Source organism: Triturus cristatus, chromosome 8, assembly GCF_964204655.1.
Source record: "Triturus cristatus chromosome 8, aTriCri1.1, whole genome shotgun sequence".
In the NCBI taxonomy this organism is placed as follows: Eukaryota; Metazoa; Chordata; class Amphibia; order Caudata; family Salamandridae; genus Triturus; species Triturus cristatus.
This window is the reverse complement of record NC_140591.1, coordinates 1,395,003,279-1,395,014,617: the sequence shown is the minus strand read 5'-3', so window position 1 is coordinate 1,395,014,617 and position 11,339 is coordinate 1,395,003,279. Positions and strand designations below refer to the sequence as shown.

General features: G+C 42.8%; 1 long non-coding RNA gene across 1 annotated transcript in view; it reads left to right on the top strand.

Moving 5' to 3' along the window:
• The first annotated feature begins 3,049 nt into the window (after positions 1–3,049).
• Positions 3,050–11,339, top strand: part of LOC146805813 (uncharacterized) — a 95,715-nt gene continuing 87,425 nt past the window's right edge. The window contains exon 1 of the long non-coding RNA XR_014967515.1: positions 3,050–3,185. This is a non-coding gene — a long non-coding RNA (uncharacterized LOC146805813). The remainder of the gene's footprint in view (positions 3,186–11,339) is intronic.

The following is an 11,339-nucleotide window of genomic DNA, read 5'->3' as shown; positions in this document are numbered from 1 at the left end:
TACATATAAACAAAGAAGTCCAGGGGTAAGAAAAAACAAAGAAAAAAAGAACAATACAGTGGAGAATATAGTACCTGGATGATAGTTAGACTACTAACTGGACAATAAAGTCCTCATAAAGAGGACGTAATCCCATCACCCACCGTGGTGGCATGCTTCATCATATGGGATCTCCTCTTAACCACACCTGGTGTGGTTAAGGAGCTACTACTCCCTGGATGGTTCTAAGGGAGGAGCTCGCGGATGTTTTAATCTACGCTAAAGGAAATAGATCTCCTAAAGATCGATGAAGGTAGCCTAAGTTAGGTGAGACCATAAAATGCACTGTAGAACAAAGTGATATAAAATTGACTACTGGTGAAAAAAAGGCTTTTAATGAAAATTTCCCAGTGCCAATATTAAAAGCAGAGTAATCGCGCGGTCTGAGCAAATTTGCGAGCGCGCTTAAATAAACCAAACAAAGGTCTACATGTTTCAGCCAATAAAGATCAAAGGATAGTGATCTTGGCTTTCTTCAGGACCATACAGAAAACTACTGCATCTAAAACCTAGTGCCTAAATCACTAAGGTGTGACGGTGTCATAAATAACTCAATTAGAACGATACAACCAACCTTGTACCTCAATGTTGATTCTAAAGTGTAGAATCCTACCGGTCAAGAAGGTAAGTACCCGTATTTAATCGGGACTGCGCCTGCCGCTCCTGGTAACAACTCAGGGCGTGAGGCAACGCTCTCTCCGTCGTTACCCCGAGCTTCCTTCCTGGTTGCTCACAGCGGCACACACATACATATATTATCTCAAACTGGTTTTCTGCTGTTTGCAATCTGTGTAAATTACAGGTGTTACTATTTAACCACTTCAGAGAAATGGAAAGCCGAGTTAGCCCTGCTTGAATCCGTGACCTGCAGAGCACCGTATGTTTCAGAGGCGAGTGCCGAACTTACTTTACCCATCATAATAGGTCCATAGCAAACTGGAATCTGACGCCTCTAGCCCAGTTCCTTGTGGCCTTGAGTGCATCGTTAATTGCCACCAGGGCTCTGGCTCGGGGCTTATACGAGGCATCGCTTAAGTTTTCTCTGAATGCAGGAGAGAGCATGGCTGCAATGATACTCGAGGGAGCCATTGCTATACCCCACCTGTGACTCGAGCCAGCAGCGTGTGCCGCTGCCAGATCTTACAGCTATGGCATTATTTCATTTCACTTTAAAGGTAAGAAGAGGTAATCTACAGAGGTAAGTCTCTGATACCTGGGCCCTAGATGTTGAATATTCCTCAGACCAATCCTAAATCTAGTCAGCGTTGTGCACTGTACAACAGCCATGCTGTGCCTCTGCTCCAGATGTTTGCAACGTGCACACCATTAAACTGGTCAGTATTCATTGAAGATGATGAAAAGACTAACCCCTGGCATAACAAGCATTTGCAATGCTATAGGTCTTGCATTTACGTGAGTCTGAGCTATTGACATTGCAAATAACAATGCCTTTCATTTTTGTTTCCGTTTTTAAAACATAAATAAAAGGCATTGCCATTTACATTGCCAATACCTTAAACTCGGTTAAACGCAAGACCTATTGCATTGCAAAAGCTTTGCTGCAAAAACGGCCACGGGTAACAAAAACGGCCCCCCAGGGGTCCAAAACCAGCCCCCACCCTGATGTCCAGTCCGGCTCTGGACAGGTTGTTGGAAAAGCAACATGGCGGGCAGCGGGAGAAGCAATATAAGCGACAAAGCATAACATGGAACGGGTGGGGGTGAAGCACACAGCGGCAGATTGAGAGAAGTATATGGCGATTGACAGTGACATGGAGAAGTGAAAAAAGCACACAGAGGACATAACAGGAAAACACATTCACCATCATAGAGTGCTTAAACAAAATGAAAAAAAGACTTCTCTAAAAGCAAGCAGCTTAAGCATAGACGCCAGCCAATGAAAGAGATGGTAAAGCAGCTATGCTCCATGTTTGGGACAAATACCACATTGACAAGCTGGGACACAAATAAGAAGCAGATAAATGAGAGGGACAGAAAAGCCAACCAGTGGTAAGCAATGGGTGGCTGCAAGCCCCTGTGTATTCTTGGTAAGCCCACACACAATCTTTAGCAACCAGACAGCACTTGGCTCGACCTACAAATTACAAAATAGTGCAGTAATACTGCCACAATATGTGCTGCATTTTATGTCCCATAATTTGCCTTTACTTGCTGCAGAATTTAGCCAGCTTTGCCGCATCATTTGTTCCTCCCCTGTTGAATATGTCCAGAGGCCCAGAACACATGGGAAGTGAACTTAGAACAAACGCTACATCCACTACAAGAATGTTACAGATATTAGGAGTTCCTTTCAGTGATGAGGTTTTCAAGAGCACACTTTAAGGAAATGTATGTTTATTGTGCTTGCGGGATGGTGTGTAAAGGTCCTGCTATCAGTCCTAATACTTTGAGCCCAGCAACCATGACATTGCACATGAACCAGCTGAAACCGGCCCAGTGTCAACTACGCCATCCGTCCTACACTGGGGGATAGATGTCAGACTCAGAGTCGATAAAGGAAGGCGTCACTCCCCTCCCACCCCCCTCCAAATCAACCTTGAATCAATCCACAGTATCTTTCTTGCCAGAGCACATAAATCTGCCCACAGCAAAATAACTCTTTTTTCGTCACTGCTCTTTTACCAAGGAATGTTCCTTCACGCTGAGCTGTATAAACAATGTTATCAACAGCATAATTTCACCCTTGACCTTTTGGTACTACATTTATTAATAATAACGTGGACTGGACTATCAGTATGTTGTTGCTCTCTAGCGGTTAATACTGACCTCAGTTACAACAACAGTAGTCTACCCGTCAACCTACTTGGGGGCATCCACTGCACTGCGAGGTTCGAATCTGTACAAACCAGGACAGACCGGCTGTGGCCCGCTCCCTCGGCCGTGGCCCGCTCCCTCGGCCGCGGCGCGCGGGGAGTTTCCCGGGGCTGCCATTTTGTGCGCACAGCTGCGCGCGGGCTCATTGGCGATGGGAGGTTCCTCGAAGGCTGGTGGCATGCGCTTCTGAAAATGCACCATGGCGATGGCGAACAGGACAAACTCTTCTGATTATTACTGGACTTTTGAATACTACTGGGATTACGTGGAGCCGGCTTCGGTGGATGGAAAGAAGCTGGCGGCAAACAAACGTATGTATTTCCAAAGCGGCTTGTTCGCTACTGGGTGATAATGTCACTCAAAAATATTTCCCGTTGTATTTTCTGTACTCAGGATGTTTAGTCTTTCGTGAGTAATTATGTCCAATAAATTATAGCAGGCCCTGTATACAGAGTCATATCCAGCACTATAACTTATACCACGGGTTGCAGTTTTGAGTACTCATATTTTACAAATCGGACATTAGTGTTGCTTTGATAAATTATTTATATTTTTAGTTAAGATTATTTGTTTAAAAGTCTAATCTCCACAGAAATATACAAATGCCACGACATTACCTAGCACTGTGGAGTTACGTTATACTAGCAATTAAAAGGCATGGGAATGCATCGACTCTGTAATTACAGGATATATATATATATATATATATATATATATATATATACATACATACATACATACATACACACACACACACACATAATGTTCACCAATGTCACATAAAACAATATCGTTCACTACAGTATCCTAGTATGAAACAACAAGAAACGTAGGGGCAGCTTTATCAATATTTGGCACAGTGCAGCAAGCCACTTTGCTGTGTGAGCAAACAGGAATGCGCTGTATCTAACATCATATGGCATATTCCTGCCCTTTCCTTGCGCTGGCGCACATTGTGCTGCTTAGCACCAACGCATGCACCTTTCCGTCGTGGTGCAAGGGTACCTGCGTTGCATACAGAATAGTTTTTCTGGACAAAAACAATCTTCTGAGGCATTTTCCTCTTGAATGTGTGCTTCAAAATGCAGCACACATAGAAAGAGGAAGAAAAAACAAGGAGAAATAAAGATATTTCTCCTCCTTACACCTCACCTGGGAAGATGTAGTATATGGACGCATGCCCAGGTCTACCAGTAATGGTACATCTGGCAATGTGCCAAAATCAATGGGTGGATGCGTGGGAACACCTACGCTCCACCCATGGAATGCCTCCCTGGGGCAGAGTAACACGGATTGTAGAGATTTCCACTGTGTTGGGTTGTGTTACTCTAGATTTATCAAGCCACGGAGGGCCTCTCAAGGTGGCCTTGCGTGGCTTGATAAATCTGACTTAGTAGTTGTGTTGCCCTTGCCCCACCCTTGCATAGCGCAAGGACGGCACAACTCATTGATATATCTGCCTCATGATGTTTTCCTGTGTTACAAACCACTAAGAGGTAGCTAACGGCTTATTGATGGATAACACAAGGACCTTATTTATATTTATAACCCACAACTCCTCAATGAAAATCGCAGAAAAATAGAATTTTTTAGCATAACAAATCTTTAAAAAAAAAACTAATTTCTGCTTTAAAAAAATGTCAGGATAGCCTATTTCATGTTTTTTTTTTTAATTGCTCTTCAATAGGAATTTTTTTTTAACTTTCCTTATTCGAAAAAGAGATTTTGAATGATAGTTTAAAATGTGGATAAATCGACATTTGTAGCAAACACTGCAAAATCGATTACCTCTGGGTCGCATCCTGGCAGAAAATATCCTGGCACAAAAGGCAGTCAGAACTATGGTGATGGAACTCGAGTGCTGTTCGGTTGACGAGGCAGCCACATGATAGGTGCGAAGGAGCTTAAGGTTCACCACATGTGGTTGGTTGGACTGGAGCTGGTTGACATTGAATGTATCTACGAGAGTTTTCATTGGCTCTGATCACGGCCTCAGCTCATCGCATCGCTATTTCCTTGAAGGTACATCTGAGATTTGGTCAAAGACGAGGTCAAAGCTCTAGGGGTGTATTCTGATATTGTGGATAGTCAGGTCATCTTGGTGTTCAACTGGCATTTTACTCCTAGGCGCAAAACTGCACTTCATCTTTGGTCGCAGCAAAATCGTGCAGCTATTGCAAGAGTCTTTTTTGGTCTAAATTCGATTATGGGAATGCCCTGCTGGGGGGGAACTTTGAAAGATAAAGTGAACAAGCCACAGGGCCTACAACCTCTGCTCTAGGAGCAAGACAGCCCATGTTTCTACCGCATGTTGGAATCTGCATTGACTGCCTGTCGCTTCTAGGATCAGAAGTAAAACTCTGACTTCAACCAACAGGACTGTCCCAGAGATCAGGGTCATTCACAAAGTGATAGTCCGCGCTCATTAGCCATTGGTTGATTGCTCCCGCCGTTCACGATAGCTGAAGTTTTACCAGTCCACTGGCATATTGATATTTCATCGATGCAGCAGTGAGATGAGTCCACATGAAGAAGTGTCTGTTTTCCCCTGTTTTGTGCAGGTGGGAGAGGCACACCCAAAGACAATCCACCTGGACTGTGGTTCTTGGCCCATTGCTGGTGTTCAGTCAGACTTGGCAGTGCCCACGCGTGATCTGTTTGGGAAGGTTATACCTATTTATCTAGCCATACTTTCACTCATTTATTCATTCATCTTATCCCAGCCATCCACTCAGTCACTTCATCCTCAGCCATTCATCCAACCAGGTACTCATTCACACATCCATCCATTTATATTGCACTCATCCATCTACTAACTCAGCCATTCAATCACGCATCCATCCATCCATTCATCCAACCACTGACTCCACACATTGACCCATATGCACATGCGAGTACGTAGTTTCACATAATTCAAAGATTAATACCTTTTGGCTTCGTTGGTGCTTGTTGGCAGTAGTGTTAAACACTGAATGCTAATTCTAACTCACCAAGAGTAATTGATAAGGGATTAAACAGAAACCCAAATTGATATTCGATGCACTGATTAAATCTGTACGTTAGCAATCGTTTTTTATCCAGGGCTGTAAGTGGGATAAACAAAAACTCGGGGTCTCTCAAAGAGCATGGTTTAAAGATGTAAGCTAAAAATCTGTGTTTAGCGTAGTTTGCTACCCGACTGCTTTTTTTTTGCTGCGTCTTTTTGTTATTGCGTCCAGGTACAATATAACAACTGTCATTACACCTAAAACAAGCCAGTACTATTGGCTTTGTCAATGGTTGTTGCATAAGATAAAGTAACAACAATGACTTTGTTGTATATATTATTGAAAATGCTTCAATTATGAAGTGATGAGACTGTGAAATAACTATAACGAGTCTCCTTGACATTACATCAAAGGCCAACGAAGGGTGGTGCAGCTGCCGAGTTAAGATTTTTTTTTCTCCTCTGTGGGTGAAGGCAAAAATTGAGAGCCCGATGGGGACTCTTCTCAGCACCTGTTTTTTAAAACTGCCGGTGCTGAGCACTGACAGGACCCGGCCCACCTAGTATATCCATGGTATATGCATGAGACTTGTGTTGATGAACGACCCATAGGAACTATTGTTATATTATAGCCTTCCAGCCAGCTGAGGCGGACTATACTGGCCATTAAAGGCCTGCTCCAGCTGTTAAAGGCCTGAGCCAAAGGGAGCAGGCTTTTAATGGCTCGTATAGCCCAGCTATGGCGGGCGTAAGCCTATTAGAACATTCCACCACCAGAGGGCAGAATGTCCTAACAAATAAAACAATGGCTTCAGGGGAACATTTTGGTGACATTGGAAATTGAGTGTCCCTTTACAAACATCTCCCAAAAACCAGCCTCACAAGCCATTCATTAGACATGCACTAGATTATGTACCTCTTTTGGAGGTGATTTGGTAGGCTTAATTATTGAATTAACAACATTTTGACTCTAAGACAATAATTTAATGTTCAGAACAGACTTTTTTTCGCTGTAGAAAAGAGTGGCGAATGCGATCTTATTTTGCCAGAGCGATTGCGCATCTATTTTTAGCTGATTTTGAGAATAGATCTGTTCTGTGACACAGTACCACTTACCACCAGAACAACCCGCTGTGATATCCATGCATAGATGACATTTTTGTCACCCGGCATGTCATAACTGAAACTTTAAGAAGTTTCATGGTCTGGCTGAATGAACTGATTCCAACATTTACCATCACTTACCATTTTAGCCACATGAAGGTTGATTATTTGTACTTGAATATATGACACAGATCGTATAATTTATGCCATCCTGTTCCTCAAACCTGCATTGGGAAATTCCTTAGGACTATATGAAAGACAGCATCCTCAGGCTCTATAGGATAATTTCTGTTTTTAGGATCAGGCATAATTGTAAGAATAGAACAGGCTTCTTCAATGAGGCTAATGATCTTACGAGAAAACATACAGACAGAGGCTACCCAAATGTTTAGTGAGAAAGGCAGTGAAACAGACATGGTATTGCCCTTGTGACACTTTACAGAAACCAAGTTCCACTGACTGCTGATATGTGTCTCTAGATTCAATCCTGTAAGCAATAAGATACAGAAAATAATAAAATGCAACTGGCATATTCTTTCGAATGCAAGCACTGAGCTCCCTTTGCTTTGCTTCAAACACAATGAAAGATTGTGTGGTTAGGGCTTACTCAGAAGGCAACCCAAATGATTCCCTCTGTAGCTAGTGAGGTCTAACCCCCCCCTACAGGGTCACTGTCGGGGTGGTAAATGCCAAGCCTGAAAGGTCACAACGTATAGTAGAGTGTTTGAGTTTGGGGAATACTGACACACTCTCACTTCCTTTTTTGAAATTGGAACACGATTAACATAATTTATGCTAATAAGTGCCCTTGTTCCAAGCTGTATGTGGGGCACAACACAGATCATTAAACTAAGGACCTGCCAGCATAGGAGAAGAATCAGATGTGGGACACACACAGCTCCCCATATGGAACATTGTACAACTCATGAACAACCAGAAGATGTCCTGCAGTGGCAGGCTACTGCAATGATCAAACAAGATTCCAGAGAAGGCAACTTGAAACAACTGTTTAATGACTGAGAATTCAGATGTATGAACATGCTACAAACCACCGTGGTTCGAATTAATGACATGTGGACTTAAAAACATAGCTATAGATTCCTGATCAAATGTTCTATGATGATGCTTATTTTTCGAAGAACACACAGCCCGCAACAGCTGACCACCACCTTTTCATCATTCACAGTGTAGGCATAAAATGATGCATTGATAGCAGATCTAACAATGAGGCATAGCTATGAATATTCATTTTGTGACTTTCCTGGTGAAGGGTTTACATGTTTATAAATGCATATTCCAGATCGACAGTTTTTTAATGGAGCTGGTTGCTTGTATTAGTTTGATGCACCCTAGATATAAAGTGAAGGAGATTACTTAGACAGCTCGTTACACACACTGTCATTAAATAAATCTTGTAGTTAAATGTGCAAACTGCGGATATAAGTTTTTGACTGTAGTAACTAACACAACCCTTGTGTTTCGGGTCTCACATGCTTACAGATGGATTAGCATCCGCCGTCATTTTCTTTTCATTTTTTTGACACCCGTCACCCAGATAGTTTAGAATCACTTCCAAGGCCGTGTCTATACTTTTTGAGTTGGCATTCAAGTCATACTGCATGTTGGCCATCTTACCAGTACATGCATCCTTATTGAAGGGCTATTCCCTTGCACTCTGGGTGACAGAATTATGGACAGAGGCTGATTTTACCTCCGCTGCAGATTGAAGTACATTACGGCTTATCGTAAGGTCTTTTACATTAAATGTCTAGGTAAGTGATATAATGCACACCATCTAAATTGCTCTAGGCATGAGTAATGTCCTCCGGCGTGCAGACTTTGTTCATGCCCTGCCCCACTAGCACGAATATATGAATCGAAGCAGTATGGAGCGCAGTTACGAGCCATTACCAGTCGCACAGCAACATCTTTCAGTTCTCAAGACTCCATTCTTGTTTTAATTATCCATTTTAATCAATTTTATTCCATATTTTGTCACATATTTATTCTTAACTTTCTCCATCCACATGCAAGACTTCATGCTTTCCCATAGCTTTAAATGCTAAAGATATGCTCATCCAGGTCTTTTTCTATAGCACATAGGAATACTTTCCTCATCCTTGACAGTCTTGTTCGCTTAGACCCAATGCATTTCGGGTTCAACAGCCCTTCGTTAGGGTAACTACAAAGTTAACAAGCATTGGCATAGCCAATAGGTCTCGCCTTTGGGACCTTATAAGTGTTTAGTTATGCAGCACAATATCCTTGGTGCAACAACATCAACTGTTGCATGGCTAAACACTTATAAGGTCCCAAAGGCGAGACCTATTGGCTATGCCAATGCTTGTTTAAAAGTGCAGCATGCACTACCTGAACAGACAGGAAATCGTGCAATTTGGTGTTGTCACCTGTTTGCTGTCCAGCGACAAAACATATTGGTAAGGGTATATAATGATTGAGTAAAGGTGGTTTGTCGCAATTTTAATGAGGGTTTTAACAGCTGCATTAAGGAAACAAACCTACAGGAGACACAGTTTTTAGCCGTCTTGCCAGTAGTTAACCGCAGGAATATAGCTTTGTTTGTGCCTTTGTAGTTGTCACGTTTTCTCCTTATTTTGAGGAAGACATTTGCTAAAATGGGAAGTAGTTGAAGGCTAAAAATATTTTCTAAAAAGCGCTGTAAACTCGTCTGGGCTGGGGGCCCTAAATGGGCATAGCGCTGATATTGCTGTCATGATCTCTTCTTTGGAGATGGGTTGTTCAAATTTCTTTTGGTCTGCTGTTGTAAAGTGGGGAGCGCAGCTTTCTGTAAATATTGTTTGCGATGAGTTGGGCTTGTAGGATTTCTCTTGTAGAGGTCCATATATAAATCCTGAAAGCAACAGTTTTAGCTACCTCTCGTGAGCGCTTTATCCCATTACTGTCTCTAACTTCTAGTAAGTATGAAGCTTTTTGCCTGTCACTCTCTGAGGAAGTTGGCCAGGAGTTTGTTTGGTTTGTTACTAAGCCGCCAAGGGATGGGGTGTCAAATGGTGAGCACTTTTGCGGCCGCTTTGATGTTCTCAGTGACCGTGCGGCTCACTGAGAACATCAAAGCGGCCGCAAAAGTGAATCGGCAGGCTGACAAATGGTGTGCGCCCCCGGCGCACATGCACTGTATTTGGAGGCCTGAAAAGCACTAGTTTGCACTTCCAAATCCCCCGTTTACTAAAGCTCTCGCCAGAGCAGCGCTAAAGCGCTGGCTCAGGCGAGACCTAAAAACCACCATTTGTTATTTTACTACATTAGACATACAACGCATACTATACTTCTCTCATCCCATTATGCAGAAAATTCACTCCATGCTTTTTAAAATGAACTCTTAATTCACCAACACTCGTCACCCTTGGCCCACAACAAAATAATATTGCCCTGAAACTGTCCCAAATATGTCCCCCCCATCCCTTGCACATCTATCTGCATCCACCATCCAATAAATCACAAATAAATAAAATCACCCGTTTGCCTTTTTGCACTCATATTACCAATACCCAACAGGGCACATTCCTCCCAGCTGCCGCCCAAATCTTCTAAAATGTCTAGGAAGGCAATGCAGGGCACTGGTCTGCCTATTATTCTAGAAAGAGAGGTATGTATTGCAGACCAATAGTCAGCAATAAAAGGGCAATCCCAGGCTACATGAAAAAAACACTGTCAGTAACGTCAAAGCAAACACATGGAGAATGAAGGGATCCTGCAGACAACCCGCAATTTCTCGAGAGTAAAGTAGGTAATGTGTAAGTAGTTTTATTGTATGATTCATAAAAAGGAAGTGATGACAATCTCAATCAGTCAGGGGTGCCAGCTCGCTGCTTCAGATCCTTCTTCTCTGCCTCCCAGGCTGGTCTTGGTGAGTCAAAAAAGATAGAGCATGAGTTGTGAATGACTTTTTTTTTTTTTTTTTTTTTTTTAAACTTTGTTTATTGAAATTTTATGGTTCACTTTCACATACATACAAAACGAAGAAACATATGCAGGTTCAAGTGGCAATGAGGGTTAAACATTACATGAGCATCATATATACCTCTTCCCCTGGAGGCGAACGAGTCTCGTTACACAATAGTGCGTATGGCCAGTGGCCTACCCAAATAGTGGGTACATCAGGTAGGGAAATAATGTATATCATAGTTGTCCATAATCGGCTTGGGAGCCCCCAAGTCAATCGTGTCAGTCTTTTCAATCCCCTCCAACGCCTGGCCCCCTCCCAGCAGCTCGGCCTCCCCATCACAGAAACAAGAAACAAGCTGTATGTATCAGAAGATCAGTATCTCATCATTCCCAAGGCCCCCCTCAGGGGAGCAGAAGCAACAGAGCAGGTGCCCCTATAGTGCCCCAG